The following is an 11,806-nucleotide window of genomic DNA, read 5'->3' on the forward strand; positions in this document are numbered from 1 at the left end:
TTGAAAAGTAATGAATGTGATAGATCACATCAACATGTGTATAAATATACCTTAATACCCCTAAATATACCTTTTTTCCCTGCGAAACTTGGATCAATTTGTCCAACAGCGACGCAAGCGGCGATTTTTGTAAACCCATTTAAATGCGCGGAGGGTGATAACACATTTAGAAGACGACTTGAGGATCCTCTCTTGAATATTTTAGATATTTACGTTGAAATTTACGTTGCGCAATATCTCTATCCAAATATTTTACATAATTGCTACAGTTTCCGTGCTGCAAATAATAAATTTTGCCGCTCTTTCTCATTCGTGCTACATACCTAAATTTAAAAAGATGTGAATGACACAGCTTATCTTTCCTCGGAATGCAGAAAATATTGATCTCAAGTGCAGCAAAGCTGTCGAAATCGCAGATAAAATAAGAATTTAAAGCCATAAATAAGTCGCTTCGCAATTCATACTCGGCTATCTGCGATGGAATTAATCATCGCTCGCGACTGAGAAAAGGCCAAGGGTAAACTTGGGCCGTTGAGTCATGCGGGAGTTCAAAGACCTGCAGATCCAGCCAGTGTTGACGAAGGCGAGACCCTTAACGAGTCTTGGCAAAAGTTAGCTCATGGTGGCATGAATATTAATGAATGACCCTATCCCGCCGGTCAATTCAAGCCGACTTAAGCAGAGATATTTTTTCTTTCCCATTCATTGTTGAACTCGTCCATAAAAGCATATCGTGACGGAATCACGACCGTAAAATCACGAAGTCTGGATGCAATCATCCGATCCTATATGCAATTCTTCGAGTCATCCTTGGGTGCCCTGAATAATGAAGCTTTACGACTCCAGCCATAAGCAAAGAAGGCACTTGATATGTGCAATGAAAATTATGCAGCTGTAGAAAAAATGAATGCAGTTGATGATAACTATCTTCTGGAGATGAAAAAGAACTGCGCAATAAGGCAAAAGCAGAACAGTAAACAACTTCTGCGACGCAGAACTCGCTTTTCCTATACATTCGAAGAAAGCAAGTATCAGTGATTCTCGAACATATGATTAAGTTGAGAAGCTATATATTCACATCCGTATTTCATAGTTAAAACTGCGGTAGTTCAGGTTCAGGCACCATTCACAAAAATTTCTGTAGGACTAAATTGACTAATTTATCTTATCACCAAAAAAAAGTCCAGGCATATTCCTTCAATGATAAAATAAACCGCGCTTTAATGGTGAAATCAAGTTTTGAGAATTTACGAAAGTATAAAAGTCTCTCCATCAAAACTATATTCCTTTTCACACAAAGAGGAATTTCAAGTTTTCCCCATTAATTACAATCTTAAGTCGATTTGCGCCACTTTATGTCGTTGTGATCCACAGGTGTTCCTTTGAGTTTTCCACTGAATTGTTTATGATTAGTAATTATGATTAATAATATAATAAAACGCTGTTTTAATAAATATTGGTAAATAAATATTATATCCTTTTTCTTTCAAAATTTTTCTTTATTTTTGATTCAAATTTTTGACTCCTGTATAAGAAAAACGAGGAGCAAATAACACATACCTTTTGTGACCCCTGTCCAGTAGGGCGGATCGGAAAAATCGATTTTTTTCAAATCCATCTCGCCCAATGAAAAAAAGTTGTGGGACCGATCAAAAATAAGGCCTGAAAAATTTGAGACCTCTAGGTGAACCCCTGACCCTCGCTCAAATGCAATTTAGGGGGGGAGGGTCAAGATTCGAAAAATGTAATATTTTATGGTCATTTCCTATAGATTTTGCCGATATACTGTTCTTTAGGACCAAATTTCATGCATTTTGACGTATCTGCCACCGTTTAGCCACAAAATGCCTAATTTGAGTCCGCGTCCGCGAAGAAAATATTCCAACGCCCACGCAGCGTCGCGGATACAAGAGCCGCAGGCCGATCCCCTCCCCTCCCCGCTAGCTTCTACCCCTCCTACGCTTCCAATACAGCAAAATTCATTCCGCGTATGCTGCTAGGAAGTCGTTTATCTTTGATAATATAAATAGGAAGATGGTAGAAGGTAATAAAGGAAGCTTAGTGAGACGACCTGTCCCTTATTAGGCGCCTCGTCGGGGTTAAACAAATCGATGTTACCAACTTTTAGAGAAGTGATGGAATAGTTTTAGATCCGAGAACGCAGGAAAGGAGCCTACGGTCCATGAAAAGGCCTCTCGAGTGGCTATAAAGGTGTGCGAACTATGGTGACGCTTCCCTTCCATTATGTGTGTGACTAAATGGATTTAGCGATGCAACAGGAAGTACTAAAACTTACGGAAAATGGGAATAGGCCAAAAGTAGGGTTTTAGCTGAAGTACAAAACTCAAGCACTATTGACAGAACATTTGAAATTATGCGATATTTTTGCGAGTAAGTGCAATAAGGAGCATAATGTTTGGCCCAAAATCCATTTAATCACATTTGTCGGACAAAGCCGAAATTGGAGCGCATATCCGAAGTTAGCACACCTTTATAGCCACTCCTATAGTTTCGTCCGCTGGTCTCTCAACATACTTCTTCATTGGGGAGAACATTATGCTCCTTATTGCACTTACTCGCAAAAATATCGCATAATTTCAAATGTTCTGTCAATAGTGCTTGAGTTTTGTACTTCAGCTAAAACCCTACTTTTGGCCTATTCCCATTTTCCGTAAGTTTTAGTACTTCCTGTTGCATCGCTAAATCCATTTAGTCACACACATAATGGAAGGGAAGCGTCACCATAGTTCGCACACCTTTATAGCCACTCGAGAGGCCTTTTCATGGACCGTAGGCTCCTTTCCTGCGTTCTCGGATCTAAAACTATTCCATCACTTCTCTAAAAGTTGGTAACATCGATTTGTTTAACCCCGACGAGGCGCCTAATAAGGGACAAGTCGTTTCACTAAGCTTCCTTTATTACCTTCTACCATCTTCCTATTTATATTATCAAAGATAAACGACCTCCTAGCAGCATACGCGGAATGAATTTTGCTGTATTGGAAGCGTAGGAGGGGTAGAAGCGAGCGGGGAGGGGAGGGGATCGGCCTGCGGCTCTTGTATCCGCGATGCTGCGTGGGCGTTGGAATATTTTCTTCGCGGACGCGGACTCAAATTAGGCATTTTGTGGCTAAACGGTGGCAGATACGTCAAGATGCATGAAATTTGGTCCTAAAGGTCAGTAATTCGGCAAAATCTATAGGAAATGACCATAAAATATTACATTTTTCGAATCTTGACCCTCCCCCCTTAATTGCATTTGAGCGAGGGTCAGGGGTTCACCTAGAGGTCTCAAATTTTTCAGGCCTTATTTTTGATCGGTCCCACAACTTTTTTTCATTGGGCCAGATGGATTTGAAAAAAATCGATTTTTCCGATCCCCCCCTACTGTCCAGGCCGACGTCTCTTTCGGGTTTTTGGCTTTAGAAAGTAGAGAGATTTATTTTGCAGTTAGTTAGTGGCAGGCTAGGAACAATTATTGCAAAAGTGTAATAATTAAAAACAATATTAAAAATGATAATAACAATCCGCCTTTAATGGGATTAAAATGTCCCATTTTACAACTAACTCTTCGTCATTCATTAGACATTTGCAAGGGAATACCTTGCTCTAATTTAACTTCATGTAGTTTCAAGACTAACTTATCAAAGAGGCACAGAAGTATCGTTAAAAAAATTAAAAGTGAACAAAGTTACTTTTACCAAAGGTATAAAACGTCCACAAACGTGGGAAAAGCCTAAGGATATAAGAACCTATGGTATTGAAGGATGCCAATTACAAGCACAGGGCAAATAAGGACAAATATCGCATTATACTCTTCCACGCCGTACATTGATCAAAGGCGGCGTGAATACGGAAAGAGAAGACAGACATGGACGAGTGTGATCCGCCTTCTACGACTGTATCGGGTGGGAGACCTTCCTTTACGAAGTTTGGTATCACCGCATGCATCGAAGCGCATCATCAAGATACTCACAATATGTGGATGTAGATATTTAAAAAGAAAGGCAGTAATGAACGCCACGCGCAACCTCAACCACGTTTACATTCTCAAGGAAAGGAAAAAGCTTCGTGGAAAAATAATTGATTCATAGGATTGGATATTTAAACATATCAGTTTACAAATCCTACGCAGTATGAGCCAATAATTTTGTGACATCGCCAATTAACGATATTGTAGTCACCCTATTAAGGAACTAAATTTTCCACAAGGAATGATAAATTAATGACATTTTCTTAAATTAAGTGAAAGATATATCGACAACGGACAAAAAACTAGGGATTGACTAGCATTCACAACGTTGCTTTTACAAAATAACCGCGGGTAATAGCAAAAAACAAAATTTCATACGCATTTCCTGGGTTTTTATTCCCCCCCCCCCCCCCACACCGGAATGGTTTGTCGTGCACGTGTTATTGTTAACTTTGTGAAAAAACCTCTTATAAATGACCAATATGTACTGTTGTCGGCAATACAGGAATAAAAAAATGAAAAAAGATTTCTCGGGATTTCCTCCGGGTAATTTACTTCATGCCTCCCGACGTTTCGGAGAACGACTAGCTCTTCACCCTCAGGGGATCTTCTTCACATAATTTTGTAACAAGGCAGTGGCGTAGCGATGGGGAGGGTCCAAACCCCCACGAAATATAACAACAAAATTACTTAGCTTCATAAAAGGAAACAAAATATTGAACAATTATGTATTCACAAATTGTTTCTTTTAAAAATGAAGTATTTTCGATAGTGAACATTATTGCAATTAGTTTGAAACCCTCTACTTAGTCTCTGCCTTTGAAAATTTTACCCCCCTATTATGGACCCCCCCGATCAAAATTCCCGCCTGCCTCACTGTATCAAGGGGATATTCAAAAGACCCCCTGAGACAGTGGCGAGGCCAGGAATTTCGTTCGGGTGGGTCCAAAACAAGGGGTGGACATTTTTTAAAACAGGGTACTAAGGAGAGGATTTTCAACTAATTGTAATAATTTTCACTGTCGAAAATACTTCATTTTACAAAGAAATCTTTTAATTCATCCTATACTCCAATATTTTGTTTTCTCTTATGAAGCAAAGTAATTGTGTTTGAACATTTCGGAGGGGGTCCGGACCCCCTGGACGCCTCCCCTCGCTACGCCACTGCCCTGAGGATCAATAGCAAGTCTCTCTTAAAAACGTCGGAGACATTGACCAAATTACCCGGTGGAAAGCCCGAAACACTTTTCTGCACTTGCTCCGGGAGAATCTTAGGCCTTGAGTTTGAAAAAAAATAATTGCTTTCGAGAACAGGTGAGCAGGGTGGCTGGATTATTGCAAAAATATGATTGTGTACATGTCAATTACATGTTCAGGGCGGGTATGCGCAATGATGGCATTATATTTTTCTCCGCCGCAAATTTGGCGAAGGGGGTGTGCATACGGAAAGAGGAGACGGCGGTCGAGTGGTCCATTGTTTGCGACTGTCCGGGTGTGCAAACTGTCCTTTTGATCTCGCCGAGATTAAATGAGCACGTGGGCGGACGGCTCCACCCACCCTCCCACTCGCGCTCTCCTCCGACAAGGACCACCTGTGCACTCGAATCTGCAACCGTACACCGCACGAGAAGTGAACATCCAATATGCTCCTCCGCACCTCAGAAGCAGTCTTTCGACTTCTCACTTTGTTGAGGTTGCACAGTGCAAAACGCTAATAGGGTAGTCTCCTTCATCAAAGAAAACGAGAGGCATTGATTGCGATTCGTTACCCACCATTTGTGTATACATAATATACAAATTATTTGGTTTTAGAAATCCCAGTTTAGACGAACGTTAATGGTCAATTTTAACCTCATTTGAAAAAGGCCAGATTGGCGCCCATGCGATGCCACTCCACGTGACGTCACAGGGACCTAGTTTCTATACCAGTAGATAGGAGTTCTACATCCTCTGAGATTACCAATGCATGCATGAGGCACAGAGCTCAGGGAAACGTCCCAAAATAATCACCTATTAAAACTGCCTTTGGTCGGAAAGTTTCCTTCGTTTGATAAGGTATTAATAATCCTTATTTAAGCCAAGCGCTATCTGCTATCAGGGTACACTGCTACCTGCATTTCCCAGTATTCATACGTTGCCGTCGCGTTTTCGTGCGCTTGAAAATGTTCACTTTTCATTTATTCGCGAAAAATAGATATCGTCATTAGAAAAATATAAGAGCGTGAAATGCGTACTCCAAGAGTAATAATATTTCGATTTGGGCAATAAAAAATAATAGGAAACCACCTTATTATTGAGATATTTATAGGTATTAATTATATATTCTTATATTGACGTTTCTTACAGTTTTTTTCATCGAAATTATATCAGCATGTTTCATGTGGACAGTAAATTCAAATATATTTTTCACAGGTTCACAGTACACATGAATGAGAGAACCATAGTATAATCTTCATTATAATACTGTTATTAAGGTTTTAAATTGAGTGCAATAATATTCGTATATAAAAATTCGTATCAATAATAGGCATATCCAAAGTTTAATGCTTAAAATGGTTGTTAGTTTATATTCTAAACGTATTTAAAAACTTAGCCATGAATATCACGAACCTTTTGGCATGTAACATATTGTAACTCAAAATGTCAGGTTACGTCTACCAGAATTAAAATTTATTCCATAGATGTTACAAATATATAATCATGTTTGTGACTGTTTTAGAATCATAAAATAATAAGATACAAGGAATATGTGTTCCCTAACTATGACAATACGATGCGTGCAAAGAAAACAAAGACCTGGCGTCTGGTGGACGTCACGCGACCAACGGTGGGTTAAAAAAGTAGTTTATAAAAAATACGTTGATATGATAGAGAGAGTGCAAAAAAGGTTTTTCGGTTTCAATTTATTACGTCTGATAATTCTTATCCTTTAACTTTTTCTAACGCAGAGCAGCAACTGAGAAATTAAATGTAAAAACTTTTCATTTTAAAAATGTGAAAATATTCTAATCCATCAGAATTATTGTGGCTGTCGCATTATTTCTCCATTAAAATTTACAGCCCAAAAGAACACGTACTTTAAATCTTTCTTGAATAGAGCTGAAAATTTATATATTTTTATGTTATTTAGAATCAATATAGCGTTATAATGGGCTAATTGATATTTACGTAGAGTATGACAGCTTAATACAAATATGTGAGTTTATTAAACACGTGTAAGGAAGTTAAAAAAAGATTTATTATTTTTGCATAACATTCCTTCGATATACCATGTAACGACCTGAATTTATTTGAGCATCGACGGAAATATTGCACGGAGGTGGTGGACATTTCGCACAAAATGAACTTGTGAAACAAAATAATGTATTTTCATGACCAGTCTGGCTCTATTACATAGGATTTGTGTATATTTTTTAATTCTCGCATTCTGCAGTTGTATTTATACGTTGGATGCGCGTTAAACACAGTACAAAAAAATACTACTCTGCAAGACTCCTCAATCCGTGCCTTAAGATTTTCACGGGCGTAATCATCCTCAATTTTGCGTCAACCCCGTATTGCAGCTGTATAAAAATTTGCTTTGGGGTACTGCAGTCATACGTCTTATCTTACGTGTGTAATATTCTAGCAGGAAGCATTTAATTCCTTTCCCTTTTTGAGGAGTTTTTCTATGTCTAACCCAGGGATCCTTATTGCTTGCTGCCTTCATAATAATTATTTTATCAATTGTTAACATCAGTCATATTTTTCTTCTCACATTATATCCCTATGTCTTCTCCTTCAGTACTTGCCTCAGAATATTCTGTTTCCAGTTAAATGAATAAAATTAAAATTCAGATCGAAACATTATGCATTGGCATTGAGACAGAATAACGGAGAGTGTCCATTGAACAATACCTTCTAATGCAGTCCACCATTCATAATTTCATAGTAAGAACTAATTGAAGCAAATCAATTTACGAGTTTGATGGGATACTCTTTAGTGATCTCTGTAGAAGTGCACTAGTTTTTCCACCAATTTTACCTAACACATGGATCATTTCATCTCTAGTCGGCTAACAATTGACCCTTAAGGTTTCAAGCTTTGCTCAGAAATTTCGGCCGAATCTGAGGTTAAAATTACGGGGGAAAAGTTAGTTTAAAATTGTTCTTTTTATAATTATTATTTGTGCGGCAAAATAATTTCACCTACCAATCTTGACCACACAAGTTGTTCATAACTATTATACGAGAGCACGGTAGTAGAGGACTGTTTTTTAGGAGAAATAGAGGTCATCATAGTCGGAGAATATGTTCTCAAGTTTAGATTTTAGATTTACAATAAATTTATAATGATAAAATTCGTTTGTTGCTACTTCCAGTAATATCCGATAGCTAAATCAACGGAAATGTATGGTACGAGGAACATATAAATTAAATACCAACAAAATATCAGGACCTCCCGCAATGCGGGCTGTTTTTCGCGAGCTGCCATCCTTATTATCCATGGGAGAGAACCCTGCTATAATTTTCTCTCGATACCTCATTTGAAGTACGTATGTAATGTACGGGACCCGCATTAAATAGGATTTTTTTTGATAAAAATAGAATACAGAGGCGAGCAAATAGATTTATTTTAAATTATTGCGATAAACATAGTAGTGTAACAGAATTAATAAGGAATAAAAATGCAAAAGTCTCACCGATCGAAAGAAAAATTTTTCATTAATTTTTGGAGAACAATTTTCATTGGTACATTTCATGTGATACTCAAAAAATTTTGATTGACCATACATTTTCTGGTAGGATCGAATAGGCCCTTAGTTTAAAGTTAATTTGTATTTCAATTCGTTAAAGAAGGTAGATATGTAGGAAAACATAACTAAATACTTTTGTACGAAGTAGAAACCCCCAAATACTTCGATTTTACCTAATGTGGGTTTCGACCCAATGAGGGGCTATAGCCCCCGTAGCCCCCTCCCGTAGATTCGCCACTGTATCTAGAACTATGAAACTAAATTTAATTTTAAGCACATAACACCCAAAATTGCCCTTAACGCAACCCAAATTCATTCCTCTTAATTACCTTGTTTTAATTTGTGCCATGAGATAAATATCTTCTCTTAGAAGAAAAGCAATATTAAAGCAACACCCAGGAGACAGCAGCAAAGCTGAAAAGGTTTCCTATTATTTTTTTATTGCCTAAATCGAAAGATTATTACTCCTCGAGTGCGCATTTCACGCTCTTAGATTTTCGAATGACCATATCTATTTTTCGCGATTAAACGAAAAGTGAAAAATTTCAAGCGCGCGAAAACGCGACGGCTAAGTGATGGGAAAAGTCCGTGTGACGTATTTCTGGTTCCAGCTGCCGGCGTGTGAGGTGACCTTGGGGCGAGGCTTCAGCGCTGATACGACGCAGGCTGCTAGCAGGTAGCTGAGTACCCCGCTAGCGGGTAGCGCTTGGCTTAAGTAAGAATTATTATTCCTCTATCAAACGCAGGAAACTTTCCGACCATTGGCAGTTTAAATAGGTGATTATTAAGACATGTTTCCCTGAGCTCTGTGACTCGTGCATGCATTTGTAATCTCAGACCATGTAAAACTCCTATCTACTCGTATAGAAACTAGGTCCCTGTGACGTCACGTGGAGTGGCATCGCATGGGCGCCAATCTGGCCTTTTTCAAATGAGGATAAAATTGACCATTGCCATTCGTCTGAACTGGGATTTGTAAAACCAAATAATTTGTATATTATGAATACACTAATGGTGGGTAAGGAATCGCAATCAATACATTTCGTTTTCTTTGATGAAGGAAACTACCCTATTGGGAACACAAAAAGTAACAGAAATTCGTTGCAAGCGTGCGTTCCAGATGTGGAATCACTCCGTTCCATACATCCTGGTGGTGGCTTGCACGTTACCTCGTAGACGAAGATGATTCTCGATTTATTGTAGCTCATTGAAACATTTTTTCTCCAACTTGACACCATGCCAATACGCAGTGGCATTTAAAGCGATGGATCCTCCGCCTCTGCAATGACATTACCGCTCGTTTAGTCGAATTTCCAGTCAACGACTTCTGCGTGACCCCACCCCGTCCCTTCCCCCTCCCTCATCCCGTTCTAGAGCACGGCGACGGCGCGGCCCGGCCGGGCGATGAGGTAAATGCCTCACAAATAGCGCATTTCGCCATCTTGAGATCACCGGCAACTTGAGGATTTGGTCACGATCCGGACTTTTTCTCCACACCCCACACCACTTTCCACAAAGCTGCCCACGTGCTCCCCTTCCACCCATTCGCGTGGATGACGCTAACTAGCAGCCGTGGATTGGCTCGCGGGATCTGTCGCTGGAGTCATTATGGATACGTACGTCATCCCATTTCTTTGTGAAATGTCTGGAAACACCGCCTTCAGGCTGATCACCGAAAACTCTGGGTTGATTAAAATTTCCCACAGTGCCTACATGCGGTGGCGCAGCGAGGGGGGGTTTTAGAGGTTAAAACCCCCCCCAAGAGCTCAGAGAAATTTTTAAGTTTAACCCATTTTACTCAATTTAATTGATATTACTAATAGAGTAGTGTTAAGATTAATAAAATATCCCTCAGAAATCCGTAAAAATCACCCTTTTGAACCATTTGTCTTTAAAATTCCGCAATTTATTAATATCGCACCTACCGCTTATCCTGGTGGGTAATCCATACCCCCACACAACCCGGTGTTAGTTGCACCTAAACCCCCCCAGCCTTAATTCCTAATAGCTGCGCTCCTGCCTACATGAGTGCTGGAGCAAAGCAATCCATTCCGGTTGCAAACTATTCCTCTTGATTTTCCCGTGCTCATTAGGGTGCTGGATATCATTTGTTATCAATGCTCATTGAGGCGCAGATTATCTTTAATAATAGGTAAGGATTTTCGCCCGTCAAAACCTTCATTTTGGCGAGAAAACACACCTAAAACACCACAATGTCAAAATTTGAATTTCGGAACAAAGGAAAATCATGTAAGTATACGGACCTTGTAGACAAAACTTTTGCTTATTTTGTGCCCCCAACAGCTGATATTGAAATATTGGATGGCAAAGTGAGTGCGAGCCGGCGACCACGCCCCCTAACCATAGTGGTACACCACGGTAAGCAAGGCAACTTTCCATACTGCTACCTCGTCAAGTGTTTCAAATAGATTTGGAGTCTTACTCAACCTGTTTATCTGAAAAAAATAATTTATCTCTATCATTAGTTTGCCAAGCTCAGTAATGAAATTCTACAAAAATTTGTTACTACCATTTGTCATTATTATTGTAGTATTCTCCTTATAATGTTAGCTAAGTACTTAATATGTATTCCGGCAGCATACTCTCCCTTCATGGACTCCCCTCTTAAATTCACAATATGGCCAACTCCCTTTCATTCCATCTGAAAATTCTATTCTCTTCCTTCATCTCCCTCAATTACCAAACACTCCTTAACTCTGTTTTCAGAATCCCTCACCGCTCAGTACTCGCTCCATCCATTCCTTCTGTCTCCTCCGTATCACATTTTGAAGCTTCCTTTCCTCACCCACCATATCCAGCACTTCGTCGATCCTACTCCTCTCTGCCCAGCTCACCTTCTCCATTCTTCTCCAGACCCACATTTCGAGCGCCTCCAGTCTATTCTTATCATTCTTCCTATGTGTCAATGTTTCCGCAACGCAATGCAATACAATCCAAATCAGACTCTTCATTAGCCTTTTCTTTAAAACTCATACATAAGCTCCTACCTATTCTCCTTTGTCAAACCAATTCTCTTCCTGTTTCCGTAATTTTTGTATCCGTTTTCCTCTAATTTGGTGCCCAAATAGTTAAATTG

This window comes from Ischnura elegans, chromosome 7, assembly GCF_921293095.1.
Source record: "Ischnura elegans chromosome 7, ioIscEleg1.1, whole genome shotgun sequence".
Classification (NCBI taxonomy): Eukaryota; Metazoa; Arthropoda; class Insecta; order Odonata; family Coenagrionidae; genus Ischnura; species Ischnura elegans.